Source organism: Macrobrachium nipponense, chromosome 21 (assembly GCF_015104395.2).
Source record: "Macrobrachium nipponense isolate FS-2020 chromosome 21, ASM1510439v2, whole genome shotgun sequence".
In the NCBI taxonomy this organism is placed as follows: domain Eukaryota; kingdom Metazoa; phylum Arthropoda; class Malacostraca; order Decapoda; family Palaemonidae; genus Macrobrachium; species Macrobrachium nipponense.
In genome coordinates, this window is record NC_087212.1 from 60,469,156 (window position 1) to 60,488,211 (window position 19,056).

General features: G+C 36.0%; 1 protein-coding gene across 10 annotated transcripts in view; it reads left to right on the forward strand.

Moving 5' to 3' along the window:
• Positions 1 to 19,056, forward strand: part of LOC135198069 (opsin Rh5-like) — a 707,912-nt gene that overhangs the window by 100,759 nt on the left and 588,097 nt on the right. The window contains exons 1-2 of one of the 10 annotated variants that reach the window (XM_064225475.1): positions 13,620 to 13,646; positions 13,897 to 14,083. The exons of the other annotated variants lie outside the window; for them this stretch is intronic. The gene's annotated coding sequence lies outside the window, so the exon portion shown is untranslated. Of the gene's footprint in view, positions 1 to 13,619; positions 13,647 to 13,896; positions 14,084 to 19,056 lie in introns of those variants that run through there. 10 annotated transcript variants of the gene reach the window in all.

Sequence of the window (19,056 nt, forward strand, 5' to 3'; positions counted from 1 at the left end):
TTTGTCATCTAAACTCGGATCCAGAATGGCACAGAAGTGTAAAGTTAATTATGTTATCTTCGTAAAGTAGATATAAAATATCCCAAATAATGCAAGAGGGGTAATCGTAATGATCGTCTTGCCCAAAAGCTAACTGAAAACCCAAACCGCTGAAGAGCAGGTTTAATGTTGTTCGTATTAGATTCCAATATTGTGTGGGAGGTAATGTAAAGATGCGTGTCTTGTCTGACAAAAATGGAAAGGGTTCCAGTACGATGACATGTAGGGGTAAAATCACCTAACTTTACTTCCAAGAAGGCATTAAAGATTCAAAGTTGTGCAGGTGGAGATAAAAAGTTATTCATGTTGTCTTATTATTAGAAGGTGTAAATTTGTGTAGCCTTTCTTCTTAAATGGGGACCTAAAGGATGAAGGAGTTGATGTGAGTTGGTTGGCTAGTGTATTTTACATAACTGTAAAACAATATTTGCACGTGCTTGTCGTGTATTACTAAATATAAATAAAGAATAGTAAACAATTTAAAAAGAACTGCAAGGTTATTCGTATTGTCTTCTACGATTTCCCTCAAGGATTAAAACCATGTACAAGATAAGATTGTTGATCTTTCACTTCTAAACCACTAGAGACAAATATGTTTGTGTGTATTGCGTCACTAAGAATAGAAGGCGTGTAATCTATATTAAACCATTCCCTTTCTTGTTTAACAATTTGACCAATTGGAGAACTCAGGTAAACTGAAAAAGATGGACAAAAGAAGTTCATGTTTCAAAATTACCAATTTATTATGGTGGCAATTAATTGTTTCCGAAACAATCTTTCATTTGTCGAAAAAACAACAAAGATATCTGGGTTTCATATTTGAGATCTGTGTTAAGACTCGGCATATGGGAGAAAATAGGACCAATCAGCGTTCAGAATTCGCTCGAGGCAATGATGTCATTATCCTGGCATTCACTCTCTGTGTACGACAGTTATCCCTAGTACGACACTTGTAACAAAAAACCCATTACTCAACCAATCAGCAATATGGCAATTGTAACAAAAATCCCATCACTCAATCGATCGACAAAAGGTGCATCGGATAAAAGATACAGCTAAACATTCAAATGTTTGAAAGGTGAGTGGGATGTAGAATAGGCTAAGTTGCCTTAGTGCCAGGCTTAGGACAAATTGCACATAAAAAACAAAAACAAACAAACAAAACAAGTAACAATTTTAGAAAAAGTGGATGGGAAGTAAATTCTGTTACAAGTTAAAAGCTTTCAGTTAACCAGGTGTTCAACTTAATTGTATATTTGACATGAAAAGGACGGTAATAAAAGTTACTAGCAAAGGGGAGCGAATGAACAAAATTTTTAGCTGTTAATGCGTCTTAAAAAAATCCCAGGTGCAAGATTACAGATTGTTTAATCATCTACACTTTAAAAAAAATAAAATTATATTTCAAAGACAGTTCAAATCCTGGATGCAGGAAAATTATTTTAGACCTCCAGTATAGCCAACATATTTTTTTAAAAGAACATTTTGATTTCTATTTCGCAAAATCTTAGCATTATTCAACTCGATAAAAAACGATTTATAAGACCCAGGTAACATATACGTAGGAACAATTCTGTGGGATATTAAGCTTTGTGTAGGCCTATGGGTTTTATCCAGGTTAACTTAATGAATTGAAAAAATCAAACATTTATCCCTATGACTACTCTTCCAGGAATTATAGAACTGTTGGCTTTCCCAGCCAATGGCCACATCTTTCGATCCCTCAATTACTGCATGGCCATAAGAAGGTTACAACGTCCCGAGTGTGTAGACCTAAAGTAGAATATAAATAATTCAAGGGCAGGCCTATGGCCCCTCAGTTTATCGAAAAAACTTTATTATAGCCTAGCGAATTACACTCTTAATGTCGTTAGCCCCTAAAAAATTTACAAGGGCCCGTAAATAAAATGGTACATTAATAATAATCGTCTGTTTGTTTACAGATCGAATATCATATTCGAGAGCCTTGCAATGAATCATACAAATTGCATACAAAAGTGTTATACATGTCGGTTTTCATAATTCGTTAAACTAGATTTTTCTAAATGCATTTTATGTAGACAACACAAGTATCTAATAAACTGATCGAAAAAAAACTCATAGCATGCATATAAAATTGTCATTTAGGAATAATAAAAATGTAAATTACTAGGGATAATTATCGTACACACAGTAAGAGTGAATGCTACGATAATGACGTCATTGCGCCAAGCGAATTCTGAACGCTGATTGGTCCCATTTTCTCCCATAAGCCGAATCTAAATATGCATCCGGGACTGAGCTTAGGATGTACGGAAGATAATACTCATGATGTAAGTTGCGTTTTACGAAAGAAGAAAGATGTAACACCTTGATTGTCATTTGAGAAGGGCTGGGCACTGCAAAACACCAGTTTTTAAAAAGATAAAATGACATCAGGCATTACCACTATTATGTAACGCGGAAAATAGCGGTGGTAACTGAGGTGGAAACTAATAATCTGATATTAAATATACACAATCAAATAGATATTAATTAGATTTTTCCTGCTATGCCTGTTTTCGATTGCGTTCCACTGCGATAAAGTCTCTATAATTTTAAATTTTCTTCTAATGAGTTCTTGCATGACGTGAAAATTCAGATCACCATTTTTTTTTTTCAAAAGTTAATCAAGAATATTTTACTTTCACATAACCAGAGAACCATACTAAGCTGAATCTTTTATGAATCTGTTTACCAAAAAACCTTCAATATATATAACTGATAACGTAATTTCATCTTTAGTCAAAATATCCTTAAGAATGATTGTCTTGTAATATTTGCTATCATCATCATCATCATCATCATCATCATCATCTGCCCTTAAGTGGGTCTTACCGCGTTCAGTCTGGTTTCTGGATTTCATCGTCTTTCAAATTTACCTTTGAAGTGGCACTCCATTTTTAAAGGTCTATGTTTCTAATCATGACAAGCTAACACCCTACTGTTGTCTTATTTCTATCATCTTAACTAGAACTACTGAAAGTGTTCGTTGTCCTTTCATGTTATGCTTGATTTTATTTTGTTTCGCCCATTTCGCTAAAAGCTTTTTATTTTTATACGTTTTTTCCCTAAGAGATATGAGACTGAAGGACTAGCATGAGCACAATAAAAAGCTGCTTTCGAATGGTTCAATAAGTTCTTAACGAATATCTAACTCAGATGGGTATGAATTATTTGTTTAAAATTTTCAGTATAAATCATGTAATTTCAAGAATAACTAGTATTCTTACATAATTCAAATAAAGTACATAATAACAAGACATAAACACCTATATTACTTGGCTCTTTATTCAGAACCTTGAATCATAACCTCCTTACGCAGAGGTAGGAATTGAAAGCTACTGAAGGTGGTTACTAACTGTAACCATTATCTCCTACGCGAATAATTGTAAGCCTCACCTAAAGTTCTTTGCAGCGTTCCCTCGGCCCCTTGCTGCAACCTCCTTTAATTAATTTTACTGTATCTCCGTTCGTATCCTCTTTCCTCCATCTTACTTTCAGCCTCTCCTACAAATTCTTTTATAGTGCAACTGCGAGTTTTCTTCTTAGACCTTTAAAACCTTACTACTCTAAATTTCCCTTTAATAGCTGAATGACCTCATAGGTCACAGCTCTTGGCCTTGGGCCTAAAGTTTATATTCCATTCCATTCCTGTTGCCCGATTATACACAGTATTCTTATAATAGGATATCACTTCTTACGGCCATCATCTCTAAACCATTTTAGAGAGAGAGAGAGAGAGAGAGAGAGAGAGAGAGAGAGAGAGAGAGACGAGCAGAAGGAGACGCAGAGTAGAGAGAGAGAGAGAGAGAGAGAGATGGTAACGATAGGAAGATCATTTTGATGATCTGAATTTTATTTGTTTTTTAAATTGGTTAATGAACCAAGATAGAGCGTTTCTGAATTATAAGTACGTCTGTCGTGAGTAACTCGTATGTGAACCAGTTCTATCAAAATCCAACTTATTTGTCTGCCATCCATCACTCATCTTTTTTTTCTTATTATGGGCAGTTAGTCTGACAGGGTCATTTGGAAAAATACTTCGTTACTTTTTGGTAGCATTCAAGGTCTTCCTCATCAATTGTTTGCTAAACTTTCGGCGGTTGTCGATGAAATTCGATTAGTGTCCTTTAGTTGCGAATGGCCGACTTCATTCAGTTTTCCTTTCCGTCATTACCTAATAATTACTTAATATGATGAGTAACCCTGTGTCGGGGTTTTAAATTCTTTCTCGTGTATTGAAAGCAGCATGTTGATTTATTATATTTACCATAAGGAACTAGCTTCATTAATTTAATTTTGTATTAATTTGTAAAGTGATACAACTTTCATTGATAATCTTGGATTGGAAGAACTTGTTGGAATCCGATAATTTCCGTGGTCTTGGATGTTCACCATACAAAAATGACATCGTATGCCGAGTCATATGTTACAGCGGATGTAAAGTGGATTTAGACGTCTAAGAATACAGAGTTTATTTGCCGTGATTTCCATTAATCTTTTATAGAACCCAAAACCTGAAGGCGTTTCGCAAGCAAAGAGAAGCCGGCCACTAGAACAGTAAAGTATGTAGACACCCAGCCAGAGCTTGGGCGTGAAAAGACAATCGGTTAATAGAACTTAGCCTCCGCTAACCTAGTATGTCTTTGCTAGTCCAGGCCCCGGTCAGGTGTGGACGTGCTTTGTTGGCTGCTCTCGTCGCCGGCTTCCCTGCTTGAGACACGCCTTCAGGTTTTGGATTTTATGGAGGACTGGTGAAAATCATGGCAAATAAACCATGTACTAATTTTAGATGTCTTAATTCAATTGGATTGCACTTTACATCCGCTGTAACATTTGAGTTGGCATGCGATTTATATTTTGATACCTTGAGCATCCAACACACGGAAATGATTGAATTTCAACTAGTACCCCCAATGCAAGAAAATTCATAACTTTACAAGTGAAAAAAGAAACATTAAATTAATTAGACTATTTCCTGATAATAAATAGATAAAATAAATCAGAATGCCAGGATATACTATTATGAAGATAATTAGGTTTAATGAGGAAGAGATGAGAATGCCATGGAGAGATGGAGAGTGGACTAGGGTTAAAAATGCCCAAGTGGAAAGAGTTTGCGAGGGAAAAGCAAAATTTAAGGTTTAATCACAAAACTAGAAGTTGCCTATGGGTATCTGTCATAATTAAGATGAATATTGGAAGTCCCTAGTGTGATGACATCGGACACTTTTGAAGAAAAACATGAGGTTGCTTGTATTTGCACGCCTAAAAGCTTTGAGTGCTGTTCAAGAGGACTGATAAGGCAGTGCAGGAGAAAGTGAGAGAACAAACGTGCAAGTTATTGAAAACTTAATGGTTAAGGTTATCAAGTACTTTAAGGACACAAAAAGCTGTACTGAAGTGAAACTAAAGAGGTTCTCCAAAGAGAATAATGAGAAATTTGAAGAGTTGAAGTAAGATATAGAAGAGCAATGTATCTGAAAGAAGCAAGAGTGGCAGGGTTAATGTAAGCTTGAGTATGCTTTTGGAAATGGCTGATGGGACAGCTGAGACTGAAGAATGGAAAAAAACACTTCACATTGAAGGGATCATTGGTGAAAGTATGCCGTATGGTAGCGGTAGTCTAACTGAGAGGCTGGTCAGACCAATAGGTGAAAGGAATGACTGCTCCCTTGTATAAATGTGAAAGTATTAAATGTTATGAATATTTTAAGATGTAACATTAAGTATTGTGCCTGGTAAAATATTAGATAGAGGTTGGCTTGAGATAGTAAAACAAATACTAGAAAGACTACATATTATTGGAAATGGTTTTAGCTACTGAATCAAGTTTTGTGTGCCTCGTAAGTGGCATATTTCCCTTGGGCATGTTATGTACCTTTAACATATGTCATGCACGCATGCATCCATTTACTATCTTTGTTCTTTCACTATCTGTTACTCTAGCAATTATTTTTTCAGTGCTTCGGGTTAACTAACCTCAGTTCCCATTTCTTCTACAGAACAAAACTACGTGAAAAACACATGTACATGTGTCAGCCGTGAAAACTTCCTTCACATACATTGAGCTGTCAATTAATTTCAATCTCTTAAAATTTTTCATTTACATTCAGAGCCCAAGCTTCACTTATTCCAAAAACAAAAATGCTTTGCCTAGAACCATTCAAAAACTTGTACATGATTTTTCAATACTTAAGGGTAAAAACCCATTAGAACCATTTTTATTTTACTTTTCTTTTTCTCTTAACTCTTTACGAGCCTGGATAAATATGAAATGTTTTACCAGTCCATTGACAAATGTTGTATTGTAAAAATCTCTTTAATTCATAATCATTTAACATGATTTTTAATCAAGCATTTCTGAGCTGGGAGTGATTCTGGATATTACGCAATGACTTTTATTAACAAACTTTTTCTACCGTAGCATTGAAGCTATTATGTAATATGATAGGAAATAACCTCTTTTCACTTAAGTACAGGTCGTGATTACCAGGTTTCGGAATGAGCATGTCGTAATTATAGGCTTTTGTCGATGGAACCCTCCTTTATGTGCTATCAGTAAGCGTAGATTGCCACAGCTTTATGATTGATTTTGTATGAAAAACTTTTGATGCATTCCTGGGAAGTGAATTGTTTCTTAACTTGACGTTGGATCCCTGCACGCGGAGGAAAGAGCAACTTTCGCGTTTATCCAATGAGCATCATCTCTTTGAAAAAGAAAATAGTTAATTTATATTATCCAGTATTTTCCCTAAAGCTCAGGAATGTATACAGGTGTGGCTTGTGTGCTCGTAAGAACCGTCCAAGAACCTTACGCAACTAAATTGGTCAAGCGTAGTTTCGTTTGAAACAACTATCACCCTTTTTCAGCATTACTTTTCCATGGGAATACGATGTTTAAATGCAGAAGGGGATTAATAGATAATATTATTTTTACTCCAGGCCAGGGAGGTCTTTTCTTTAATCTTTTGAACCTAAGAAGTTCAGCACTTATTGTCATGGCGTTTTATTACCTGAATGAATTTGAGTCTGTTTGATTCTCATAGCATAGGAAGTGTGAGGTTGGTTTACATTACGTAATTCAATAGCCGTCGTATGATTACGTATTGTGATGCGTCTATTTTTGTGACATCATACACACCAAAAACTATTTAAAATATTCTTAAAATTTTACTTCCCTGGAGAATATGTTAAGCATTTCCAAGTGTTTCACAGGTCTTTACACATAAATGCAAACGTGTATTTACGGACATACATGCGCGAACACACACACATACATATATATTTTTTCCTTTTACCAAATGCCCGTTTACCTTTGGCAAGAAGTCTGAGGAAGATGGTTAATAGCCCTATGCCTTACTTGTTTAAATCCAGCACTTGCTGTAGTCTAGTCAAAGTAGGCAACAACCCTAAAAAAATTGCTAGAAATTGTTCTATGGGGTTGATTTATTCTTTTATGTCTGGACAATAATGCAACAAAAGTTTACCAAAATGGGTCAAAATGGCGTCATACAAATATGGCGAATAATGCTTCATATCTCCATATTTCACATTTCCCCTTCATCATCTGATACTGAATCATGATGCATGTTGTAACAATGGCCATTTTGGCACTGACCACATGCATGAAAACAGTGTAGCCCATGCTTTCGACAAGTACAACGGTGTGTGTTACAAACACCAGAACAGCTGCAACCAATCATTTTCATGAGTGTTTCTGGTGCAGGGGCAGTCAATCATTGCTGGTGCTAGTTTGTTGGTTTGTAGGCTCCACCCCCATTTAGTGACGTCCATACATCACCCTTGCCCATCCATTGCATGACCTGGAGATAATTTCTCAGAGAATGATACTTTGTAGTCGAAGATGTTGGAGGCTGTCGTTCAGGTGTGTCAAAGCTTTTTGCCGCACTCACTTTTTTTGCAAAGACGGTTATATCTGACAGCAGATAGGTTGTCCTAGGTTTGCCACGGAACAGAGACACCATGAGTGCACACCCAGAGTCTACAATAACATCCGTGTCTTGTCCAGGTGTACTAAAGATCTTTGCACATCTTTGCAGGATTGGATCACCCTTAATCAGCTTTTGCAGAGCAGACTGCTTTCAATTCCAAATATCCTGGAAGTGGTGTCGCATCTTGTGAACGCATGCAGAAACAGATGACATTGATACTGGTGTCCTTACAATGTCCAAGTCAGCATCTCCCATAGCATATATCACGGGACATCCTCTGATTTTTATGCAATCGGCAATCATATGGTTCACTGTCTGTTTGTTCTCATTATTTGAAAGATAATCATCCATCTTTCCAGTGAATTTTGCTCCAGTAATATTCACCTTATGACCGTCACGAGTTTGTCTTCGTTGCTGATGTGTACTGTCCTTTGTACTTGGGCCACCACTTTAACCATCAAAGACTACCACGGTGTAGCCTTGCCATTGTGTTTCACTGTGAATGCTGCATAGTCGTTGGCAATGGAGGTGTATGTCCTTCCATCATTGGTACTGTCAAAGCCCTAGAGCGCACAGCTTGTACAATAGATTGTCCAATACTCGCCACCTTTCTGCAAGTGTCTTTGCCAACAAATAGATGGAGCAAGCATTGCGAGCTTGATGAAATGTATTCTATCACAGATTGTAGTTCTAGCGCCGAAATATCAGGATGTTAGTCGAGTGAAGGTGTGATCATTGACTTAATGTCGCTCTTAATCAGTTTAGCTGCAGTCTGTATGATGGCTTTTTTCTGAGCCTCTTCATCATTTTTTGGCAGGCTAAAATAGTCTCTAAGAATACTACTAGTTTTCTCACGAAATGTTACAATATCATGTAACCTCTCTTGCTCAGCAATGAATATAGATTCCCCATAATGCTTTACCAGTTTTGATTTTAGGTACTAGTTGCCATTGGCCACAGAATCTGGCTGAACCAGATATTCTGCCATTTTCTTAGCAAGATCATCCACTCTCAATTGTTCTTCATCATTTTCTTCTAAGAACGAACACATTCTGACGAAGGCTTGTTCTTTGTCAGAGTCCTTTGGTCTGCCAACATTTCGTGGCTTCTTTTCAAGTGGACTATCTTTATGCTGCAAAGGAATGGCCCGTTTTGTGCGAAAATTGATGTCACATAACCAATGGTACACACAATCAGCAGCATGAAGATCCATTCCGAAATACTCAATTCTACCACGAACAGTGAGTGCCCATTCATCATTACGATCCTCACAATGTGAGAGGATTGTCTCCACAAATGAATCTGTTTGGACACAGCTGAATTCATGAGAATCGGCACTACAGGGTGATTTTCTTATCTCTTTGCCACAGAACAAACTGTGATTTGCTGTTAAAAGGTCCAACAGAAACACGTGCACTCCTTTTGAGAGTTGAGGTGGTTGTAGCTTGGATTTCTTGAACAATTCTATTTGCTCACTCTTCATCTTTTATGCAACTACCACAATACTGTCGCCTCTGTCAATGCTGGCCTTGTTGATTCCTTCAGCTCCCTTTTCACCAATCACCACAGTCTCATCATCTATCTCACAGCCACATAAAGGGCAATTTCCTCCACTAGCCATTTTCTCATGCTCTGATATAAAAAAAGAAATTAATGTTAGTAACATCTTAAAGCTGAAGTGGCTGAATGAGAGCAATAAACTAAATGAGTGCGAGTACCAACAAATTTGACCCCATCGCAGGATGGTATCACAACATTATGACTGCACCTATAAACTTCTTATAAGCCTTGAATAATGGGGTAAACGTTATTTATACATTTGTAAAGTCACTTGTTCTCTGAAATTACCACTTATCAAAGTACGGAAGAGCTAACTGGCTTCCTAACCGGAATATTAGGTGTTTCTAGTGGCAGAGGCGGCCATCAACCACGACGCCATTTTGACCCATTTCCGGTAACTCAATTTTGGTAAACTTTTGTTATATGGTTATTTACACATGAAACAACAAATTAATGCAATAAAACAATTTCTTGCAATTTTTTGGGGTGATGGGGGTTCAGGTCATATTTTGACTGGACTATTGGTAAACTGGAGTAGTATAAAATTTTTGAGAAAGTCTTGCAAAATAGAGTTGAATTCAGCTGTATGCAATGTTCCATTAAGTATCCCATTGGCACCGTCTGTACTCAGAAATTCTGCTTCTGACGGTTTTGGTGACGTTCAGTCAGCTTACTGTTATTTCTGATAATAATAGGAATATGACCACATGTACATAATTCATCCATGTTCTCCAGCAAAGTCAGCAACATAGTTTGCACTTGATACCAAGAATTCAGTACATGATAATGTGCCGGTTTCAACATGAAAATTCATTGGTTCTCCATTGTTAAGGAACCTTAACTCTTCATTTCGTGATACCAAAGCTATTACGTTACTTTTAATGTATAATACTTTCCCCCATGGGATGCTTGCTGCTCATGTCCCCAATAGTAGGAATGGTTGATTAAGTTGTATCAAATTAATTATTTCCCTATACATATTATTGCCACTAAGAGGAAAAACAGAGATTATACATGATAAATAACAGAGGCTTCAATTTGTACAGCTTTTGCTTCTAATTCCGTATTTAACTCAGAAGAGACTCCTGTGGAATGTCACTACGATTATAAATGAGTCTCCCACCCTGACTACCTGAAAATCTCCAAAAAGATACCACAGCCTTTTCATGAGCTCAGCTTTCACCACTGTTTCTAGTAAGACCTGACTTCGTGTTCACCCTTTACCCTACCCCAGAGGAATGACACCAACATCAGTACATGAACGCAATCACCCCCAACTCTGATCATCTTGAAAGGAGCCAAGGATGGAATGTTGAGAGAACCAATTTCATCCTGGAGTCCATGGGCCAGTTCTAAGAAAAAGTTCCACTCCTGAGATATCAATATGATTATCATATTTGTAACTCCCCGGTCTGGACATTATCGGGTGGTTGACGAGAACCACAGCCATTACTGTTGACACCAGTTCTGATCCATATCCGTTCTTGATAGTCAAGCCAACAAGAAGGCGGAGTTGTTGCGGTTGGACAGTAAGATACAGAGAATCAGGTAGTAATAGGACAGGGATCTATTGGTGAAGCTAGCGAAAGATTCAACGGTTGCACTAAGAGGTAATACTTAGAGATATTGGAAAGCGAGATGGGAGAAAGCCGATACATTTGAAACGGGGGAAGAGATCCCAGGTTCGAGAGCCCTCTGGCTCGTCAAGTCACATGACTTAAATAAGGCATTCTCTTTTGAGAGGCGAGGAGAGGAGAGAGAGAATGACTTGTTCCTCTTTACACCCTTATTTAGGAATGAGTGAATCAAAATAATGGACATTTTTTGTATCCACTTCATTGCACGAATTACCCGTTTCCACTTTTTTACTAGAACCCTTTTGTACTCACTGAAGTGGAACGACTGAAGGGATGAAGAATCTCGGAAAAAACAAATAGCCTACAGTGTATCCTATTACTAAATCAAATAAAGGCTGTGCTCATGTGAGCACTCTGGCTTCAAGATGAAATTTAACAAGTTTTTTTAAGTGTGTATGAGATTATTATTTGCAAGTTTTTTTTCCAGTGGTGCTAGACATATAATTAACGAGACCTATTGATAGGGACTCATGTTACATTGAGCAGAAAATGTAATATTCATTTAGATATTGGTGACTGTTTAAGCAGTAGTTGCTCATTTCATTCCTTATGTAACTATGAATAATGACCAGAGTAATGAAAATGCAAGGGAAGTTCCCAAATTGGAAAATAGGGCACATGCTCAGCTAACTTAATTGTGGATGTTCCCTAGAACAACTTTTCCATTAAAATAAATAAAATTTTAAGTTAAAAAATTGGATATCTGTTGCAAATGAATCGCTCAGAACCAGTTACAACCCCGTGGTATAGTGCTTGAGTGTCAGTGCTTGTGCATACTAATTTTAAAGTTAATAAAGAATAAATAAATAAGAATATTTGTTAATTCTGTTTATTATTTATGTCTGTGTACTTATGTTTTCCAACAATAGTTAAAAAATGCCAGCTTTATCGAATATCAAACCCTTGTTGACAGTCCTGGTGTTTTGTCGATAATCTAACAGGTTTTAGTATCTAGTTAGCAGTTTTTTCCCATTCAAATGAAAGGTCTGCATAAAAGCTGCGTCTTTCTATTTGTTTTTGTGATTTCAACGTATGCAGCTACATCATTTCTTTTTTTATGACGGGTCTTTATATTCTTGCCTTGGTAACGCCCAGTTCTTATAACTTTTATCTTGAAATGCGTATTGCGCTGTGAACTGATGGACCTTGAATAATTTTGATATACGTGATAACTCGTCTGTTTTTGCAAAGTGCAGCTTTTTCCATGGGCGGGCTCTTTCAGCTTTGTCAACGTGTGCTTGTCGAAATTGCAGGGGAAGGGGTTGTTGTGGCGGGCAGGTATGTCTGTTCCAGTTTCTCAGCAAAATTTAAGCTACCACCACCATTGTTACCACAATAATTAGGCACCAACACAGTCCAGAAATCCAAAGATTATTGTTTAATATTTCAGTATTTTTTTATTTGTGGCTATTGAATTATCGTAAAAATAAGTTTATTTTATATTTTAAAAGGTTTTTATATATCATCCTTATCCATCAGCTGTATTGTTTTTTTTACTGAAATTTCGTCTTCGGTTACTGCGTATGCTGTAGATAATTTTCAAAGGTATTTTTGAACTATCCTATTTGTGTGTTTGTTCCAAATCCCCAGATTATTCATAATTTTATTGGTGGAGGGACTGACATTGGAAAACAATCCAGTTCTGCTGCCACAAGAAATGAAAGCCTATAAAAAGCGATGATTGTGAATGGTTTATGCTTGGATGATTTATTATGTAGCTACGGGAACCTGGTCAGAATTGGGGTTTCAGGAATGAGCAGATATTTCCCATTTTGTAGACTGAATTGTTTACAGCGCTAGCGATATTGATTGACACGCGGTTTCGCAATTTTAGAACAGTTTTTTTTTATAGTAGTCTGCAGAACTAGTCATCATTACACATCGTATGTTAAGAGCAACTGCGATATTTTAACAATGTTAAGGTGAATCTGAGTGTAAATATGAAAAGTTTAACAGGTAATACGGTAAGCCCAGATACATCTTCGTCAAGCAAGATTTGAGTAGAGGAAAAACACAAACAACTTCAAAGAACTTTACATGATTATATAATGTACATGAAAACTTAGAGATTATCCAAGAGAAATTCTCCCTTGCCGTTCTGTGGTGTTATTTGTTGAAAGCTGGTACAGGAATATTCTAGTTGCCAGTGCGCTAGTCCCATGGTATTTGTATTAAGTTACAGAGTATGTTTTCTTAATTTGATGTACTAGTACCTTCGTAACGAGTAGCCTGTTCATAGTTTCCGTTGATTTTAAGTAGTTGCTCATCCCCGATATATGTGATCAATGTGTGTGTGTGTGAGAGAGAGAGAGAGAGAGAGAGAGAGAGAGAGAGTGCGTAGTTTAAGACGTTGATGTGGCGTCAGGTGGATGCTGAGGTGTGGAACATCTCTGGGTCAGTTGCAGGCTGGGTGTGCATGTAGAAGGAAGCCTCGGTATCTTGCTCCGGTCCACAGATCGCGCGTGGCCTGGAGTCGTTTATTTTTACTCCTATTTATTGATTTATGTTTTCCCCCTGTTAAGTAATGGAGCATCCTGTTTTTTACGTGGTTGATCGGTTTCCTTGTAGTGCCGATTCTCCATTGTGATGTAAATTTACGTGAAACGTATGCTTAGGTGAATTAAGTATAATTTTTTCTTTTTAATAAAAATATTGTGTGAAAACCGAAATCGGTATTCGTAAAGGAAAAAATAAATGAGACACTTTCACCTCTTTGCTGATAATGATAGAGGAAAATTGTCAGCTATACTTTTGTTTATGATGTTAATTATGAAATAATGTGAAAGCCCTTGGGGCTGGAGTTCATGTATGGGTACACTTCCCATATGCAGAATCGCCCTCAATTACAGCGAATGATGACATTATTGATAAGTGAGTATGAAGAATACGTTGTAATTTTTAATGCTTTATCCAGAAAAGTCAGTAACCCGCGAATGAACTTAATTTGGAGTAGCTGCAGCAAATACAGACGATTTAAACAATCAAGTTGCCAAGCATGATTAAGGTGATTTTCCTTTCAGTTTTTACTTGTAATCACATTAAATGTAGTGAAATGTACAAATGAAGTCGATATACTTTGAAAACTTTTGCGTTTATTAGATATTTTCAGACATAAATAAGTTAAATGGATATTTAGATACTTGTTTGAGATTAAGCTTGCCTTATGCCAGCACGGGCTCTTGCTCATAGAGCAGCCCGTAGTGGAGATACTTGAGGCTCTTTTCGGGGGCTTCCTTTCCTATCAAGGAATATAATTGCATATTCAGATCTTTATTTAGTTTTATCTTCCCATTGTATTTGACACTTTCTCTGATGACCTTCATGAAGATTTGCTTTACCTTCCGCTGTGCTTTTGGTCTTCTTAATTCCTAACTGCTAATGGGAATCTTGCAATGGCGTGCTGATTTAAGTTCGTTTCAGGGATATTCCCATTTCTTTTGAATGATTATTGGCTTACGTATTAACGCTGATTTATTTTCAACTTTGGCTTCGTCAAAGCAGTGAATGAGAATTCTTAACAGTATTTGTTACTAAATAAAATATCCTGATATAATATATATATATATATATATATATATATATATATCTATATATATATATATATATATATATATATGTATTATAATATTGTGGTTTTGGTTTGTTATGCAGATATAAATATATATCTACATAACAAACCAAAACCACATAATATATGTGAAGCTCGACCAGGGAACATACTAATTTCAGACTAATTCTTTATTAACAGCGTTTCGTAATACATAATTCATTATGAGGTTCTTCAGGGAGTCTGTTGAATAATGAATAAATTCCTAAGAAATTGCTCTACAAATCAGAAAAATTCATAGAATACAGTAGATGAAAAGTAAATATAAAAAACAACATAACCAAAGACCGCCATCTACTTTGTGCATAGAGAGAGAGAGAGAGAGAGAGAGAGAGAGAGAGAGAGAGAGAGAGAGAGAGAGAAGAGCGAGAGAGACGAGGAGATTGAAGAGAGAGAGAGAGAGAGAGAGAGAGAGTGCAGAATCCCTACTATGAGACTCAGGGCCTCTGTAACACGGTTTTTTCGCAATAACTTTTTATCTATGCATTTCATAAATATAACGCTTATTCAGAATACATATTATATCTACACATAAATTTTGACTGTATTCTGCATTACGTAGGTTGAATAAATTTGGTACTTATAATGTAAAAGTGACCTTTTTTGAAGACGGGCCAACTTACTCAGAGAAAAGGTTTCGAACGCACTCGTTACGTAACTTATGACAGCATTTCTTCCCTCTTTCTCGATGGATGATTGGCTATACGTAACGAAGGCTAAACCTCTGGCAACAATGATATACAAATTTAAATACAAGCAAAGCAGTACACCTTTATGAACTCTGGCACCTCTCCACTGATAATTGTCATAATGAACAAACCAACAAAATATGTTAATAAATACAAAAACACTTCGATTATTAGTTCAACTTCCAAAATAGGTTTCCTAAGAAATTACAGTCTACTTTATAGGTCACAATCATATTGACAAGATGTAGGGAATAATTGGTAATTTTCAAAAACATAGTAGACAAGCTTGATTTGATAACTGCTATATCCAATGTCAAGCAATTTTTATTTATTGGCTATCTACCTATCTACTGAAAAAAAATAGCCGGTACCGTATATTGGCTTTCAACCTTCACCAATAATTATCGTCAGAATGATGACCTCATGAGGCTCCATCCACTTTCGCCTAGTTATAATTCAGGACAACACTGAAGGCTACCATGGGCACTGTTGGATTAGAAAATTTAACATCTGTCTATAAAAACTCATTTCTCGAGTAGTTGTAAGAAGTGCTAAACGATCCTCAAGGATCCCAGCAGTTGGCCTAAACGTTTAATTCATGTATATTACTGCTATACTGTTGCGGCACTACTGCTACAGTAGTATTACTACGCTAGCACTGATACCCCACCCACATCTATGTATCGTTCCACCATTCATAAAGTCTTTGGGCTTCAGATCCGATGGAGTTTCTGTCTGGTGGATGGGCGGGGCAACATTTCGTCAAAAGGTGTGTTTACCTTGCTGACATAATGAATGTTTTTCGACTCTTGGCTCGTAATCATTGGCCATGGCGTCGGCTAGATCATTTTTACTCTATAAAAATTCAAACAATCGGGTTTAGGTTATTGATAATGCTGACAAAATTTGTGTGGTTGTAAAATATACATATGTCAACATTCAGCTACATCCGATGCTTTGACAAGGAGCAAAGTCCAAAAAACCGTGTTACAGAGACCCTGAATCTCATAGTAGATGAAAAGTTTAATCAGGTAAAGTAGAGCGTAGGAGGTTTGGATTAGTTGGATAAGTTGTTTTTTAATAAGTAATGACTCGAGGATAGGCAGATCGTAAGCATTAGTCGTTTGGTCTATAATAATAAGGAAATAATTTCTTTTTTTTACAAATTTTTTAACGGTTTCTAATTGAATGTCTGGGATTAGAGTCGATTCAGACCCCGAGTGGCCTCTTTGTGAGGCCAACGGATGTCCTATTGTTACTCTTAGGACAATTATACTTACATACCACGTTGGAAGTTAAAAGTGGCTTTAATCGATTTTTTGTATTTGATAAAGGAACCCATCGTTCATGGATTTTTTTGGGATTGATTTTAGGTGAATGGCACCATAATGTTTATGTACAATGTGTGTAAATTTGTTTAAAAAAGAATCATGTAAATAAAGGTGGGGGGAATTTGGCATGAAATGCTAATTTCGGTATTGTAGAAGGTTTGATAGTATTAGTGAATTGTGTGCTAAGGAAAATACGGAGCCTTTTAAAACCAAATCTGCGGTAAGCAGTTTGGTAGTAAAATATTCGGAAAGAAAATTAATTGCTTGATGGAATGATTGCCAATTCGAAATAATAAAAAAAAACCTGCCTTAATGCTTATCCTTGAGTCGCTATTTGTTAAAAAAATCTGGTCCCTAGTTAAATACCGATACCTTCACTCAGACTTCACCTGGGTTGACTTTTCATCTAGGCATCATGTCTTCGGATCTCTTTAGTTTTGTTTTTATTCTTATTTTTTTCTGTAAAGTATTTAATGGGTTTTATTGATTTTCAGTGTGATTTTTAGTTATTTATTTATTATTCAACAAATTCCCTGAAGATGTAATAACGAAATACGAACCTTTTGGAAGAAAAAAGTATGCTGAATTTAATAAGTTTTCCTGGTCTATCTTCACGCTTTATTGTGTCTTACAGGCCGTCGCCTACCCCTGTTCTTGATTATATATATATATATAGAATATATATATATATATATATATATGCTTAAAAAATCACAGTAGACACGTGACTTCATAAATAAGCGAATACCACGGGAAAATGATAGTCAGAAATCCAAGCGCTTTCGTCTTTACTCAGACATCGTCAAGGAGCTACTAAAGTACAATTGGAGAGGAAGGTCTCAGATACAAACAAGATCAGGAATACCAGATGGTTAATTATCAAAAGGGTAAAAAATTAAAAGGGATAATCCAGGATTATCGGATATCACACGGTCACAAACTTAAACAGATTCTGACCCTAACCGAAATTACAAAGTATCTTTACAGTCCAAAACATGTAAAAACTGAATATATTAATTTTGTTGCTTATATTTATCTACAACTTTTTTCATTATGAAAGCATCAAGTTTAAATAAACCAAGACTTAAATTTAGAACATTTATATTATTTGACTTGATAAAACAAGATTCAATGATATTCCTTTTAACTGTGTCATTACATGGGACTAAGGCTCTTGCTTGACTCCAGTTCTTACATGTTTTGGACTGTAAAGATACTTTGTAATTTCGGTTAGGGTCAGAATCTGTTTAAGTTTGTGACATATATATATATATATATATATATATATATATATCTATATATATATATATATATATATTATATAGTGTGTGTGTGTGCATGTGGGTATGTATTTATGTATATATGAATGAATCTTCAAATGATGAGAAATTAATGATTAAAGGGTATAATTTCACATAAGCATTAAGCAGTTTGGAATGCGGAATCTTTGGAATTAATTCGAAGAATAATAAATAATGTATCCTATATAAACAACGGATGACAAGTCTGGTATGCATTGGAGCTGTACGGCTAATAGTATAAAGTCGCCTTGTGACAGGAAGACCAAAAAATTCATACATTTTCGATGGGCGTTATGGAGGGAACGAGCCACAATTTACTCCAAGAATAGCGGTAAAGCGCAGATAGTAAATCCGTGATACAGAGGGTTGTAGTAGGTGATGAAATAAATTTGCACTCAGTACCCCTCCCGTGAGAACAATATATATTTTGTACATTCTTATTTCTAACCATTTTTGTTGTTTCATCTTTAGTTTTAGCTTTAATACGCTCGTTTAGAGAGGCATTTTGTGAATAGTAGTACATTGTTCCGTACGTAGATGTTCGTACAAATTTTTCTGCTTTGAACAAGTATAACGTTATTTTCACATTATAAAAACTTATACTAAAAAAATGAGAATGGATTTATCTTACTAATACGCCCTATTTTAATGCTAAGACGTCTTTGGTAAATATCTTTATATTTTTATATTTAGAGGAGATAGTTTTGTATCTGTAATCTTAGGAAAGTTGTATGATTTAAAGGTTAGCTATATATTAGAATACAGTATCCGGGTCTCTGGAAGAGTTTGGTTTTACCTCATAGTTACTTTTTAGATATTTATCTGTCTGTTTACATACATTTCGTTATTGAACAGTTAACGTAAAGTTTCCTAAGCATTTTAGTATCTCTTCAAAATATGTGTGTGCCTAGGTCAC